Genomic DNA, 14,376 nt, shown 5'->3' on the forward strand with positions numbered 1-14,376 from the left:
ATTTAGAATAAATTTTAATAAGTCAATTAGTGGGATTTGAGGATTTAGCTTAGAAAATTAATATAAAATAAATTATAAATCTCGTAATAATAATTATTTCGCTAAAGTCCACGAAATAATTTATAGTATTTATGGTAAAAGTTTCGAGTCGATCGGAGATCGTTTAATATTTGGACGCGGATAGATTTTGGACTAAATTGAAACTTTTGAAAAATTTCAAGGACCAAAGTGCAAATTAACCAGAATATATATAATTCCTTCAGCTGAAGGAATCATCCAGAAACCATCACTTTCATTTCTTTCATTTCTCTCGCTCGCCGTTTTCATTACGGTTCGTCGCGCGGCGTTTCTCGTCCGTTTTTGACGTTTTATAACTCAAATCGATCGTATTCCGAAGGGCAATCAGGGTAAGCAAGTCGTTTCTCCGTTTAATTGAGTATATTTGATGAGAAAACGATTTGAAACAATGGGTTACGACGAAACCGTATCGCGATTACGTATTCAATTCGATTTAAACGTTTTTATTGTGTTTTTGGATAGATTTAGACGTTATTTATGTGTTAGATATGTTAGGAAAGTCGTTAAGCACGTCGGAATGAGTTTTGGTGACATTTGGTGCGAATTTGGGGCTATTGCCCTCGCTGTCGCGGCGCCACACCCCTTGGCACGTCGTGCCAAGGTCATTTTCGACTCCCCTCAGTCGTTTTCGACCCCTCCCGATGCCTGGAACTTGGATTAGACGTTTCTTGAACTGATTTAAAGCTTTTGGACGATGATAACAAAGAAACAAACGGGAGATTGTAATGTTCAATTAATGATTAAGAGGTTAGATTTAATAATAAACCTAAAGCTGTATTGAAGCTAAATCGAAGATTTGTTAAGTTAAATGAAAGTCAATCGAGTTAGACATGATGAGAACTCAGTGTGTCGAGTCTCGAGTCTAGAGTGAATCCTAGAATAGGATTCTGATTTGAATTGTTCTTTTTAAATCGTCTTAGATCCGGCGAGGCAAGAACCAGCTGGACCGGAAGCTCGAGAAGCTTGACGTTTCCGAGCACTAAAGTATTTTGGATAAGCATTTTCTGTGAGTTTATACGATTTGCTTTTAAAGTATTTATTTAAGCAATTATTTTATATTGCTTTATATTTGAACTGCATGTTTTATATGCGAAACTTTTATGTGAACTGCACATACGCTTGATTTGAAACCAGTATTGATCCGATGGAACGTGCTACCTATTGAGCGGCAATAGGACTGTGTGATCACCAGTTTTTATTCGATACACCTATGAGCTGACTATGATCATGAAATTTGAGATTTGAGGTATAGTTCGATACGAGCGAGTACTCGGCTACGGTGTAGCCTGGAGTCCCCGTATCTAGTGGGTTGGACCCACCAGTGAGTTGGACTCACAATTTGATATTAATGATTGGGTTGCTAGATTGATAATTAATATGTTTGAGGATTAAGGTTTCAGTCAGATCTCGTACTTGGCTGCATACGATTGAATATTGTTTTATGTTTTATTTGAGTACTTATCAGTAAATGTACGAACTCACTCAGTATATTCCCATATACTGACCCCTCACAGACTTTCTTCCAGGTTAAAGACGCTTTGAAGCAACGGACTTCTATCCTACTTCCAGAAGTCTGTATTTTTGAAAGTATGTAAAGAAACAGTATTTACTCTTAGAGCTGCAGTAGATAAGGGTTTTGCAAGTTAGCTTGTAATGTATAGTTTTCTGTAAATATAACCTTAATGTTTTAAAGTTTTAAATGTTTTATGCTTGCTACTTTTTGATATTTGAGATTGTCAGAGGATATGTATGCCTGGCATGTGTGTTCAGCATGACACGTGTTATTGTATGTCATGCACGACGTTTATGTTTCGAGAAAAATTATTTTACGTTTTTAGGCTTGCTACGGGTTTCGGAGCAACCACTCCCAGTCCCTAGCACCAGTCTCGGCCCTGAGATTGGGTCGTGACAATGTTTGTATCAGAGCATGGTCCAGTTACCATTGCTTATTTCAGTAAAGTGTTATGTGATGAAAGTTTTCTAGGAATCCTAGGAAATCTACTGCAGCACATAGGATTTGAATCTTGTCTTTGTTAAGTATTCATTTGATTTTCAAACTTTCAGCCTTCCCTCTAGGATGTGAGTTTGTCATACGTGTGTGTTTGTATGTGATGAGATGCGCGTTTAATATGATATACGTTTGCGATGATATGCGTTATGTAGCAAAGCAACGTTGTTTGTCTTGGTCAGGATGTCTGACCAACGACAAGAAGAAGAGCGAGCTGCCGCTGCAGCACGAAACGTTATAGAAGGGGCACATGATGTCCATCCAGAAGCTCAAGATGAGTCTTCTGTTCAAGGCGGAGGAGGTGGTGGCCAAGAGGCCCAGGCGCAGGTACCTGGAGTGCAAGCGCAAGCCCAACAACCTAATGTTGTGGGTTTTGATCTGAATCAGTTTCTTACGGGAATTGCGGCTATGCAAGCCAATCAGGCTGAGGTGCAGAATATGCATCGTGAACAACTACAACAGCAACAGCTACGCAATGTTGCTTTTACTGATCGAGACATCGTCTTGGTTTACTTGCGCCTTAAGCCAACTAAGTTTGACAGCTCAGGTGATGCTCTTGATTTCCTTGAAGAAGTAGAACGTAACGCTCAACGTCTGCAAGCTAACGAGAGACAGACCATCATTATGGTGGAAATGTCAATGAAAGGACCTGCGAAAGATTGGTTTCAGCAGCACATTCAGCCAACCATGGATACTATGACCTGGGCTGAATTTGCAAACCACTTTAGAGAATACTTCTTACCATATGCGGTGACGGAGAGTTATCGTAGTCAATGGCTGACCTTAAGTAGAGGCAATCGGTCTGTGCAAGAGTTTGTGACGGAGTTTACCAGAGTGAGTAGGTTTGCACCAGACCTGACTACAGACCCAGTCAGAGTGAACTCGAGATTTGTAGAGGGTCTAGGAGCTGAATTTGTGAGTCTGACGTCTGATATCGGGAGAAATTTGGTGCAATTGATCGATAGCGCTAGACAAATGGAAGTTTCTCTGATTCGTTTTGGGAAGATTCCCGATCCTTCCAATGTTGCGCCTATAAGAAGTGATGTGCTTCGCAGCGTACAGAGCGCACCTACCCAATCATATGTTAGGAGTCATTCTCGACCCCCATCACGTCAGCAGCAAAATAAGAGAGCTCGATATGGAACTAGAATCAGTACTTCAGGCACCGGATTTAGTGCCAGATCTATGAGTGATATGGGAGGCGGAGTTCCTTTATGTCTGAATTGTAATAGGAGACACTACGGCGCATGCTACATTGCTAGTGGAGCATGTTTTAACTGTGGTCAACGATGTCACTTTGCTAGAGATTGTCCGAGACAGATGCCTCAGGGTTCGATGACTACTGTGATGCAACCTTCTTATCAGCAGCAGAGAACTGCGCAACAGGTGGCATCAGGGTATGATCAGACAGGGAGTACTTCACTGGCCAGAGAGGCCGTGGTTACATAAATCGAGGAGGAAGGAATGGCGGAGGTCGCGGTACTGGTCAGACTTCATAGGCTGGCGGGAGTCAGGCTAGGGTCTTTGCACTGAATCCTCAGGAGGCTCAGGCTTCCAATGCTGTGGTGCAAGGTACCTTTCCTATCGCTTCTCAAGACGTACTAATTTTATTTGATCCGGGCGCTACGCATTCCTTTGTTTCGCCTAGCTTCGCTAGTAAGTTAGGAGTGCAACCATCGTATGTTAGGAATCCTTTGTCAGTAGCTACCCCAGTCGGAGAGAGTGTGGAAGTTAGTACCGTTTATCCATCTTGTCCTGTGAGAGTTCAAGGACAAGATTTGTTAGTTGAATCGATTTTACTTGAGGTATTAGTTTTTGACGTCATACTAGGAATGGATTGGCTAGCACAGCACTACGCCAACGTGGATTGTCGAAAGAAGACAGTAACGTTTAACACGCCTGGAATTGAAGAGGTTTCAATTCAGGGTGACAAGATGGAATCTTCTACGAGTATTATCTCAGCTATTAAAGCTTGTCGTATGTTAAGGAAGGGATGTGAAGGATTCTTAGCAATAGTACGAGACGTAGAGAAGAAAAGTGCAAATTTAAGTGATGTACCAGTGGTGTCAGAATATCCAGACGTTTTTCCAGAGGAATTACCTGGATTACCCCCAGATCGTGAGATTGAGTTTTGTATCGAATTGTCTCCTGGCACGAAGCCAATATCGATACCTCCTTATCGAATGGCGCCAGAAGAGCTCAAAGAGCTAAAAGATCAACTAGAAGAGTTGTTTGATCGCGGTTTCATCAGACCGAGTGTATCCCCATGGGGTGCACCAGTGTTGTTCGTGAAAAAGAAAGATGGATCGCTTCGACTATGTATCGATTATCGACAATTGAATAAGGTGACGATTAAGAATAAGTATCCGTTACCTAGAATCGACGATTTGTTCGACCAGTTACAAGGAGCGAAGTACTGTTCCAAGATCGACTTGAGATCAGGCTATCATCAGTTGAAGATTCGCGACGATGACATACAAAAGACTGCTTTTCGAACTCGATACGGACATTACGAATTTCTCGTTATGTCATTCGGATTGACGAACGCGCCAGCAGCCTTCATGAATCTGATGAATAGGATATTCAAACCGTACTTGGATCAGTTTGTGATCATATTCATCGATGACATTTTGATCTATTCGCGTACAGAAGAAGAACACGCTCAACATTTGCGAATAGTACTACAGACGTTAGGAGAGCACCAGCTTTACGCCAAATTCTCTAAATGTGAAGTTTGGCTAACGGAAGTGGCTTTCTTAGGTCATGTGGTTTCACAAAGCGGTATCAAGGTTGACCCAAAGAAGATCGAAGCTGTGATAGAATGGAAGCGACCTGAATCAGTTATGGAAGTTAGAAGCTTCCTTGGTTTAGCGGGATATTATAGACGATTCGTACAGGACTTTTCGAAGATTGCTATACCATTGACGAAATTAACTCAGAAGAACGCAAAATTCAACTGGACGGACCAGTGTGAACTCAGTTTTCTGAAACTGAAAGAGTGTCTGACAACGGCACCAGTCTTAGCATTACCAGAAGGAACGGAAGGATTCACAGTCTACTGCGACGCGTCAAGAGTTGGACTAGGATGCATCCTTATGCAACACGGTAGATTGATTGCATACGCCTCACAGCAGCTTAAGAAGCACGAAACAAACTACCCGACGCATGATCTAGAACTAGCAGCAGTGAAGATTTGGAGACATTATTTATACGGCGCCACGTGTGAGATCTTTACAGATCATAAAAGCTTGAAGTACATTTTCGATCAACGGGAGTTGAACCTCAGACAGAGGAGATGGATGGAGCTACTAAAATATTATGACTGCACGATTCAATACCATCCAGGCAAGGCCAACATCGTGGCAGATGCCTTAAGCAGAAAGTCAGCAGGAAGTCTCGCTCATGTTACAACGACATGGCGGAGACCATTAATCAACGAGATTCACACGATGTTCAGCCAAGGGATTGAGTTCGAGATTTCATCTCTTGGAAACTTAATGGCTCAGTTAACGATACGATCGACGTTGATAGATCGAATCAAAGAATTGCAAGCGGATGATCCTCAATAAAAACATCTAATTGAGGAAGTTCAACAAGGGAAGAGTCAAGATTTCAGTGTCGTCAACGGAATACTGAAATATGGCAATCGAATGTGTGTACCAGACATTGACGACTTGAGACAGAAGATCATGGAAGAGACTCATGGGACGATTTATAGCGTTCATTCTGGTTCCACAAAAAGGTATCATGACATCAAGGGAACGTATTGGTGGAGCGGAATGAAAAAAGATATCGCGGAATTTGTGGATAAATGCCCGACTTGTCAGCAAGTCAAATTGGAACATCAGCGGCCTTACGGATTTCTTCAGCCGTTACCCATCCCGGAGTGGAAGTGGGAGCAAATCACGATGGATTTCGTAGTCGGACTACCTAAGACACGGAAAGGTTTTGACTCTATTTGGGTAATCGTGGATCGTTTGACGAAGTCAGCACACTTCATACTGATCAAGACAACATATTCGGCAGCGAAGTTAGCTCAAGAGTACATCGACAAAATCGTGAGCCTACATGGAGTTTCCGTGTCAATCTTGTCTGATAGAGGTTCCGTATTTACCTCTCATTTCTGGAAGAGCCTACAAGACGCGTTAGGAACGCGATTGAACTTCGGCACTACGTTTCATTCTCAGACAGACGGCGAGTCTGAGCGAACGATTCAAACGTTAGAAGACATGCTTCGACTATGCGTACTAGACTTCGGAGGTAGTTGGGATACGTATCTACCTTTAGTCGAATTCGCCTACAACAACAGTTACCACTCGAGCATTGAGATGGCTCCTTACGAAGCACTATACGGTCGCAAGTGTCGATCCCCTATTTGTTGGGATGAAGTTGGCGAACGGAAACTCACTGGAGCAGAGATCATCCAGATTACATCAGAAAAAGTACCGTTGATAAAGCAACGTCTGAATACTGCTTCCAGTCGACAGAAGAGTTACGCGGATCCCAAGAGGAAGGATATAGAATTTCAAATCGGAGACTACGTGTTTTTCAAAGTGTCACCAATGAAGGGAGTTATTCGCTTCGGAAAGAAAGGCAAGTTGGCTCCGAGATATGTCGGACCATACCAAATCGTAGAACGTATAGGCTCAGTTGCCTACAAATTAGACTTGCCACCTGAGATGTCGCAAGTTCATCCTGTCTTCCATATTTCCATGCTCCAGAAATATGTACCAGACCCTTCTCGAATAATTCAACCGCAAGTGGTAGATGTAAGCGAGGAATTAACGTATGAAGAACGGCCAGTGCAGATTGTCGACACGCATATACGACAACTGCGGACAAAGAAAATTCCAATGGTGAAGGTTCTTTGGAGGAGTCAGTCCATAGAAGAGTGCACATGGGAGATAGAAGAGGATATGAGGCAGAAGTACCCATATCTATTAACTCAAGGTACGTGGCTAAATTTTAAATTCGAGGACAAATTTATTTTAAGGGGGGGGGGGGTGAATGTAATACCCCAAAATATTTTAAGATAATTACGTCGTGCCACGTGTCGAGATTTCCGATAAATTAAATTAAGGAGAATTTAATTTAATTATATCGGGAATTTAGAATAAATTTTAATAAGTCAATTAGCGGGATTTGAGGATTTAGCTTAGAAAATTAATATAAAATAAATTATAAATCCCGTAATGATAATTATTTCGCTAAAGTCCATGAAATAATTTATAGTATTTATGGTAAAAGTTTCGAGTCGATCGGAGATCGTTTAAAATTTGGAAGCGGATAGGTTTTATACTAAATTGAAACTTTTGAAAAATTTCAAGGACCAAAGTGCAAATTAGCCAGAATATATATAATTCCTTCAGCTGAAGGAATCATCCAGAAACCATCACTTTCATTTCTTTCAGTTCTCTCGCTCGCCGTTTTCATTACGGTTCGTCGCGCGGTTTCCGTTTCTCGTCCGTTTTCGACGCTTTATAACTCAAATCGATCGTATTCCAAAGGGCAATCACGGTAAGCAAGTCGTTTCTCCGTTTAATTGAGTATATTTGATGAGAAAACAATTTGAAATGATAGATTACATATTCGATTCGATTTAAACGTTTCTATTGTGTTTTTGAATGGATTTAGACGTTATTTATGTGTTAGATATGTTAGGAAAGTCGTTAAGCACGTCAGAATGAGTTTTGGTGACATTTGGTGCGAATTTGGGGTTGTTGCCCTCGCTGTCGCGACGCGACACCCCTTGGCACGTCGTGCCAAGGTCATTTTCGGGCCCCCTCAGTCGTTTTTGACCCCTCCTGATGCCTAGAACTTGGATTAGACGTTTCTTGAACTGATTTAAAGCTTTTGGACGATGATAACAAAGAAACAAACGGGAGATTGTAATGTTCAATTAATGATTAAGAGGTTAGGTTTAATAATAAACCTAAAGCTGTATTGAAGCTAAATCGAAGATTTGTTAAGTTAAATGAAAGTCAATCGAGTAAGACATGATGAGAACTCAGTGTGTCGAGTCTCGAGTCTAGAGTCAATCCTAGAATAGCATTCTGATTTGAATTGTTCTTTTTAAATCGTCTTAGATCCGGCGAGGCAAGAACCAGCTGGACCGGAAGCTCGAGAAGCTTGACGTTTCCGAGCACTGAACTATTTTGGATAAGCATTTTCTGTGAGTTTATACGATTTGCTTTTAAAGTATTTATTTAAGCAATTATTTTATATTGCTTTATATTTGAACTGCATGTTTTATATGCGAAACTTTTATGTGAACTGCGCATACGCTTGATTTGAAACCAGTATTGATCCGATGGAATGTGCTACCTATTGAGCGGCAATAGGACTGTGTGATCACCAGTTTTGATTCGATACAGCTATGAGCTGACTATGATCATGAAATTTGAGATTTGAGGTATAGTTCGATACGAGCAAGTACTCGGCTACGGTGTAGCCTGGAGTCCCCGTATCTAGTGGGTTGGACCCACCAGTGAGTTGGACTCACAATTTGATATTAATGATTAGGTTGCTTGATTGATAATTAGTATGTTTGAGGATTAAGGTTTCAGTCGGATCTCGTACTTGACTGCATACGATTGAATATTGTTTTATGTTTTATTTGAGTACTTACTAGTAAATGTACGAACTCACTCAGTATATTCCCATATACTGACCCCTCACAGACTTTCTTCCAGGTTAAAGACGCTTTGAAGCAACGGACTTCTATCCTACTTCCAGAAGTCTGTATTTTTGAAAGTATGTAAAGAAACAGTACTTTACTCTTAGAGCTGCAGTAGATAAGGGTTTTGCAAGTTAGCTTGTAATGTATAGTTTTCTATAAATATAACTTTAATGTTTTAAAGTTTTAAATGTTTTATGCTTGCTACGTTTTGATATTTGAGATTGTCAGAGGATATGTAAGCCTGGCATGTGTGTTCAGCATGACACGTGTTATTGTATGTCATGCACGACGTTTATGTTTCGAGAAAAATTATTTTACGTTTTTAGGCTTGCTACGGGTTTCGGAGCAACCACTCCCATTCCCTAGCGCCGGTCTCGGCCCTGAGATTGGGTCATGACAATTAATATGAAAAGGAAAGGTAACAAAACAGAGACATTACACAATAAGACTAATAAAGTATGTAAGGAACCCCATTTTACACGTAATTTATTTCAAATATGTCAACTCCCCCTACTATTGGCCTTGCTCATATCAGGTTTAGGGTTGTTATATCCTTCTTACTAATTATATATGCTTCATGGAATGGAAAATCTCAAAGGCTATAATAATATATCAATAATTAATCGGTCAGGCAAAAGCACTTTGAATTATGTAAAAGAAGAGAATACTATTTCCGAACGATTTGCTAATGCTTTAGAGATAATTTTGTAAACTGATGGATGTGGTCCGAGATCGTCTTGTCTTCCGGGTCACTTTGTGACAAACTTCATACTTAGGTGAATTCCGAGTCGTGTTTTACAAGAAAAACAAGGTCAGATTGGATTTCAGACTCCTGGTCCGAAATCCTCTCCAAAGTTTAAGTGAGTATTTATCTCAATATAATATAGAAAAGTACTATATAAAAGAGGTAATAAAGCTTAACTTGCTATAGTAATAGGTTAGATTGCCTTTATTTAGAGACTTGTTAAATGGGTTTCCTTATAAACTAAGAATGTAGGATGCGTTGGCGCAGCGGGACACGAGGGTCCGAATTGCATAATTCAATTCAAATTCGAAATTCCAATAATCCGGATCCAAAAAATGATCATATCAATAACAAATGGATTATCATATCATTTAGTTATTAAAGCACACATCTAGGAATCGTAAGAATACCTATGTCGATTCTCCAACGATTCTTGTAGTCCCGATAGTACGGCAACCTCAAGCTCATCTACACGAGTATGCGTTCGATTAAATCCCCGCCTTGAAGTAATCCGCAAGAGTTCCTCTTTCTGAGCAACCCTAAGCTCAAACTCTCGCCGCGATTACGTCTTTGTTCGGATGTATAAAAAACTTCACCAAGCTTTTCCATGATTAACGACTACTTGAACTCCTTAAGTATATCTTTATCTCTCTACAACTTGGTGTTGTAATATGTTGTGTGTTGTGTTGAATGAGCAAAGGCAACCTCTATTTAGGCAAGAGTTTATGGAAAAACTCCAACACCTCACATGCTAGGTGTCACACACCAAGCATAGGTGTTTCCACCATCTAACACCTCACATGTTAGGTGTTACACACCAAGAATAGGTGTTGCCACCATCCGACACCTCACATGCTAGGTATCACACACCAAGACATACATGGCATCATCATCATAACATAATCACATGACATAATCACATTGCCACCATCTTATTCCATCATTAATCCCCCCCCCCGCATTATCGTATCATGCAAATATTTATGTTTGGTTTGATTCATGATACGTACATGTTCAAATTTCTCCTTGTCTCAGAGATACGATCTTCAACTTCATATGTGTCTGAATCTCTCGTTACCCGGATCTCTCATCATTATGGTGATACGGTCTTCCACTTCACATGTTCGAATCTCTTTTTACTTCGGAAGTTTGATCTTCCACTTCGTCTTTATTGTTATTCTCGTATATCTGGATCTCTCATCATTGTGGAGATACGATCTTCCACTTCACATGTCCAAATCTCTCATTGCTTGGGAGGTTCAGTCTTCAACTTCTTTATTATTGTTCTTGTACACCCGGATCTCTTATCCTTATGGAGATACGGTCTTCAACTTCGCATGTCCCAATCTCTCATTACTTGGGAGGTTCGGTCTTCAACTTTTTTATTATTGTTCCTGTACGCCTGGATCTCTCACCCTTGTGGAGATACGGTCTTCAAGTTCACATGTGTACGAACCTCTTTTTACTTTTGAGGGTTCAGTCTTCAATGACCTATAATCTTTTTCTATGTCCAAATCTCTCAGTGTCTAAGAGATACAGTCTTCAACTTCTTATGTGTCCGAATATCTCATTACTTTGGAGGTTCGGTCTTCAACGACATATAATCTTCTTCTATGTCCGGATCTCTCATTGTCTAAGAGATATGATCTTCAGCTTCTTATATGTCCGAATCTCTCATTACTTCAAAGGTTCAATCTTCAACGACATATAATCTTTTTGCGTTATGCCCAGATCTCTCATTGTCTAAGAGATATGGTCTTCCACTTCACATGTCCAAATCTCTCATTACTTCGGAGGTTTGATCTTCAAATTGTTCATTGTTATTTATGTATGCCGAATTTTAATTATTGAGGATATACGGTCTTCAACTTCTTTATATAATATTTTACTTGCACTTCTGGATCCCTCATCATTGTGAAGATATGGTATTGAACTTTTTCATATAATATAATCTTGTATGTCTAGATCTCTTGTTATTTCGGAGATCCGGTCTTCACATAATATTTCTTTACATGTCCAAATCTCTCATCATCTTAGAGATCTGGTCTTTATATAATATTTCTTTGTATGTCTGGATCTTTCATCATTTCAGAAATCCGGTCTTCGTGTAATATTTTTTGTGTCAGATCTGTTATGGTCGTGTGCCTTACTCTATCTTGTTCTCAAATCTTGAGCGAGGAGTTTCACTCTCCATCTAGGGGTCTGAATTGTGCATATATTTATGTATGGTTCTTCTATTCAGGCGGTACTTTTGTGGCATGTATTTGTTTATTGTTATTGTTTAGAGTTTCCTCTTGTGTCTGGACAGTGCCCGCATGTAGTGTTTGCCATTGTTTCCTATAATCTATTTTTTTTATCTATTCTTCTTTTTTATTTTACATGAATGTCTATCGAATTCAGGGAGTTGTTCGTTTTTGACGAATATCTTTCTCTTCATCTAGTGTCGCTTGACTTCGAGACGTGGCCCGTTTATGGCATATGCCTTTTTCTTGATCAAGTATCGCTTGAGTTCGAGACGTGGCCCGTTTGTGGCATTATACCTTTTTCTTGATCAATTGTCACTTGAGTTCGGGACGTGACACGTTTATGGCATTATGCCTTTCTCTTTATCGATTGCTGCTTGAGTTCGGGACGTGGGCTGTTTGTGGTATTATGCTTTTTTCTTGCTCGATTTTCGCTTGAATTCGCGACATGGCCCGTTTGTTGTATTTTTATTTTGAGAAATGTTTCTCAATAAATTTTGGCAGATGCCTTTTGAGAAATGTTTCTCAATAAATTTTGGCCGCTCCCTTTTGTAGAATTTTCTTTTTTCTTCATCGAATGTCGCTTGTGCATGGGACGTTGCCCATTTATAGAATTTTTATTTTTTCTTCATCGAGTGTCGCTTGTGTACGCGACGTTGCCCGTTTGTAGAATTTTCCTTTTTCTTCATCGAGTGCCGCTTCTGTATGGGACGTTGCCCGTTTGTAGCTGATATTATCTTGAATTCGGTTTAATAACCGATAGGTCGACCTGTGCTTTATAGTAGATCAAGTGTAAAACAATTCATAATATAACATGAATTATAACATTATGGTGCTTAAAATGACTACCTCTGACACTTAATTCCAAAAGGAGAGTATCATATAGTTTTTACAGGGTATTTATGTTTTGCGTATCGGGCGTATCTATATCCATATAAGATTTCTATAAATGGATGTAAAAATGTAGGTGACCAACATTATACAATTTGGATGTATCACTGGTCTCACATGAAATGATATTTAGACTTATATATCGGAATTTAATATTTAAAATATACAAGGATAAATTTTCTAGCAAAGACTTCCTAATTTAATTATCTAATGTGTTGGGCGTATCTCCTACATCATGTTATTATAGGCCATTTACTTAAAGAAGTACTGGAATAAACCTATTAGCCTCTTGCCGCTTGCTGAAGACTTCCGAAAGATGTAGATCTCTCAGCGAATCTGAACATCAAAAATTTATTTATAAGAAAGTTATTCGTTTTCTATAGACGGCGCCAAATGATGGATATGGTCTGAGATCGTCTTGTCTTCTGGGTCGCTTCATGACAAATTTGATACTTAGGTGAATTTTGAGTTGTGTCCTACAAGACAAATAAGGTCAGATAGGATTTCAGACTCTTGGTCTGAAATCCACTCCAAAGCTTAATTCAGTTTTTATCTCAATATAATATAGAAAAGTACTATATAAAAGAGGCAATAAAGCTTAACTTGCTATAATAATAGGTTTGCTTGCCTTTATTTAGAGACTTGTTGAGTAGGTTTCCTTATAAACTAGCAATGTGGAATGTTGGTACAAAATGGCCATGTGATGTTTTATCTTATTAAATCATGTGAGATTTTTTCTTTTATCACTACATTACTTAAACTAATAGGAACGAAGTCTTTCATATAAAGACTTAACCTTTGGAATTAGGGAAATGAGCATATGATTAAGCCTAGAAGACATAATTCCACTATTTATAAAATCAAGCACAAAACATGTAACATAATCACCAACAATATGTTAATAAGAGGTAAATAATAAAACAAACATACCATCAGGAGATGGAATTTTGCACTGCAATTACTTAAGCCCCAGAATAACAGCCTCAACTCAAAAAAGGCATAGAAGATCTTTAGTGCCACTTTAAGTTATAACCCGTCTAAGAACCTCCGTATCCCTGTTATCCTAGTCACGACCTCTACATTTTTTATTATCAAAAAGAATTTTATTGAAATCACCAAATACGAGCCACATACTAGATCTTGACCTATAAATCTGCTTTAATAGGTCCCAAATGTAGCACTAACACCGGTCATGGGCTGTTGGCCAACCACAAACACTTGTTCCCCTCCAAATTTTACTAAGGATCTCCTTAGACATATCAAAGTCAATATGATCTTAAAAAAATTTCTTACTCATTATTTGAATTCTTCTTCCAGAATATAATAAGATAAGGCCGTCACTATATTTTTTAGTGTTAACAATAATACCATTTAAATACGAAAAAATAAACCTGAATCGATTGATTTCATTATAGTGAAGTCGAGGTTCCGCCAAATATAGCAAATTTGGGCAATAATTGCTCTCAAATTGTTTAAGGACACGAACCATCCAAGGAGTTTCCATTTCTTGGAGGTTCGAATTGAGTTTTTTATTATTGTTGGTAGGACTACTCAGTAGTCTCGGCATTTCTATCCAAAATCGAATCATGGGCAGCATAATTTTTAATTTTTTATGCAAAGCTCTTGATCATCATGTTTATGTCATCATCTTCAACCAATTACAACCCCGACTTCTTTTTGCCCGTAGTACTCGACAAGGTAGCAGTTACATCTTTTGGCGATGCTTTTACTT

Source organism: Mercurialis annua, linkage group LG3 (genome assembly GCF_937616625.2).
Source record: "Mercurialis annua linkage group LG3, ddMerAnnu1.2, whole genome shotgun sequence".
NCBI lineage: Eukaryota > Viridiplantae > Streptophyta > Magnoliopsida > Malpighiales > Euphorbiaceae > Mercurialis > Mercurialis annua.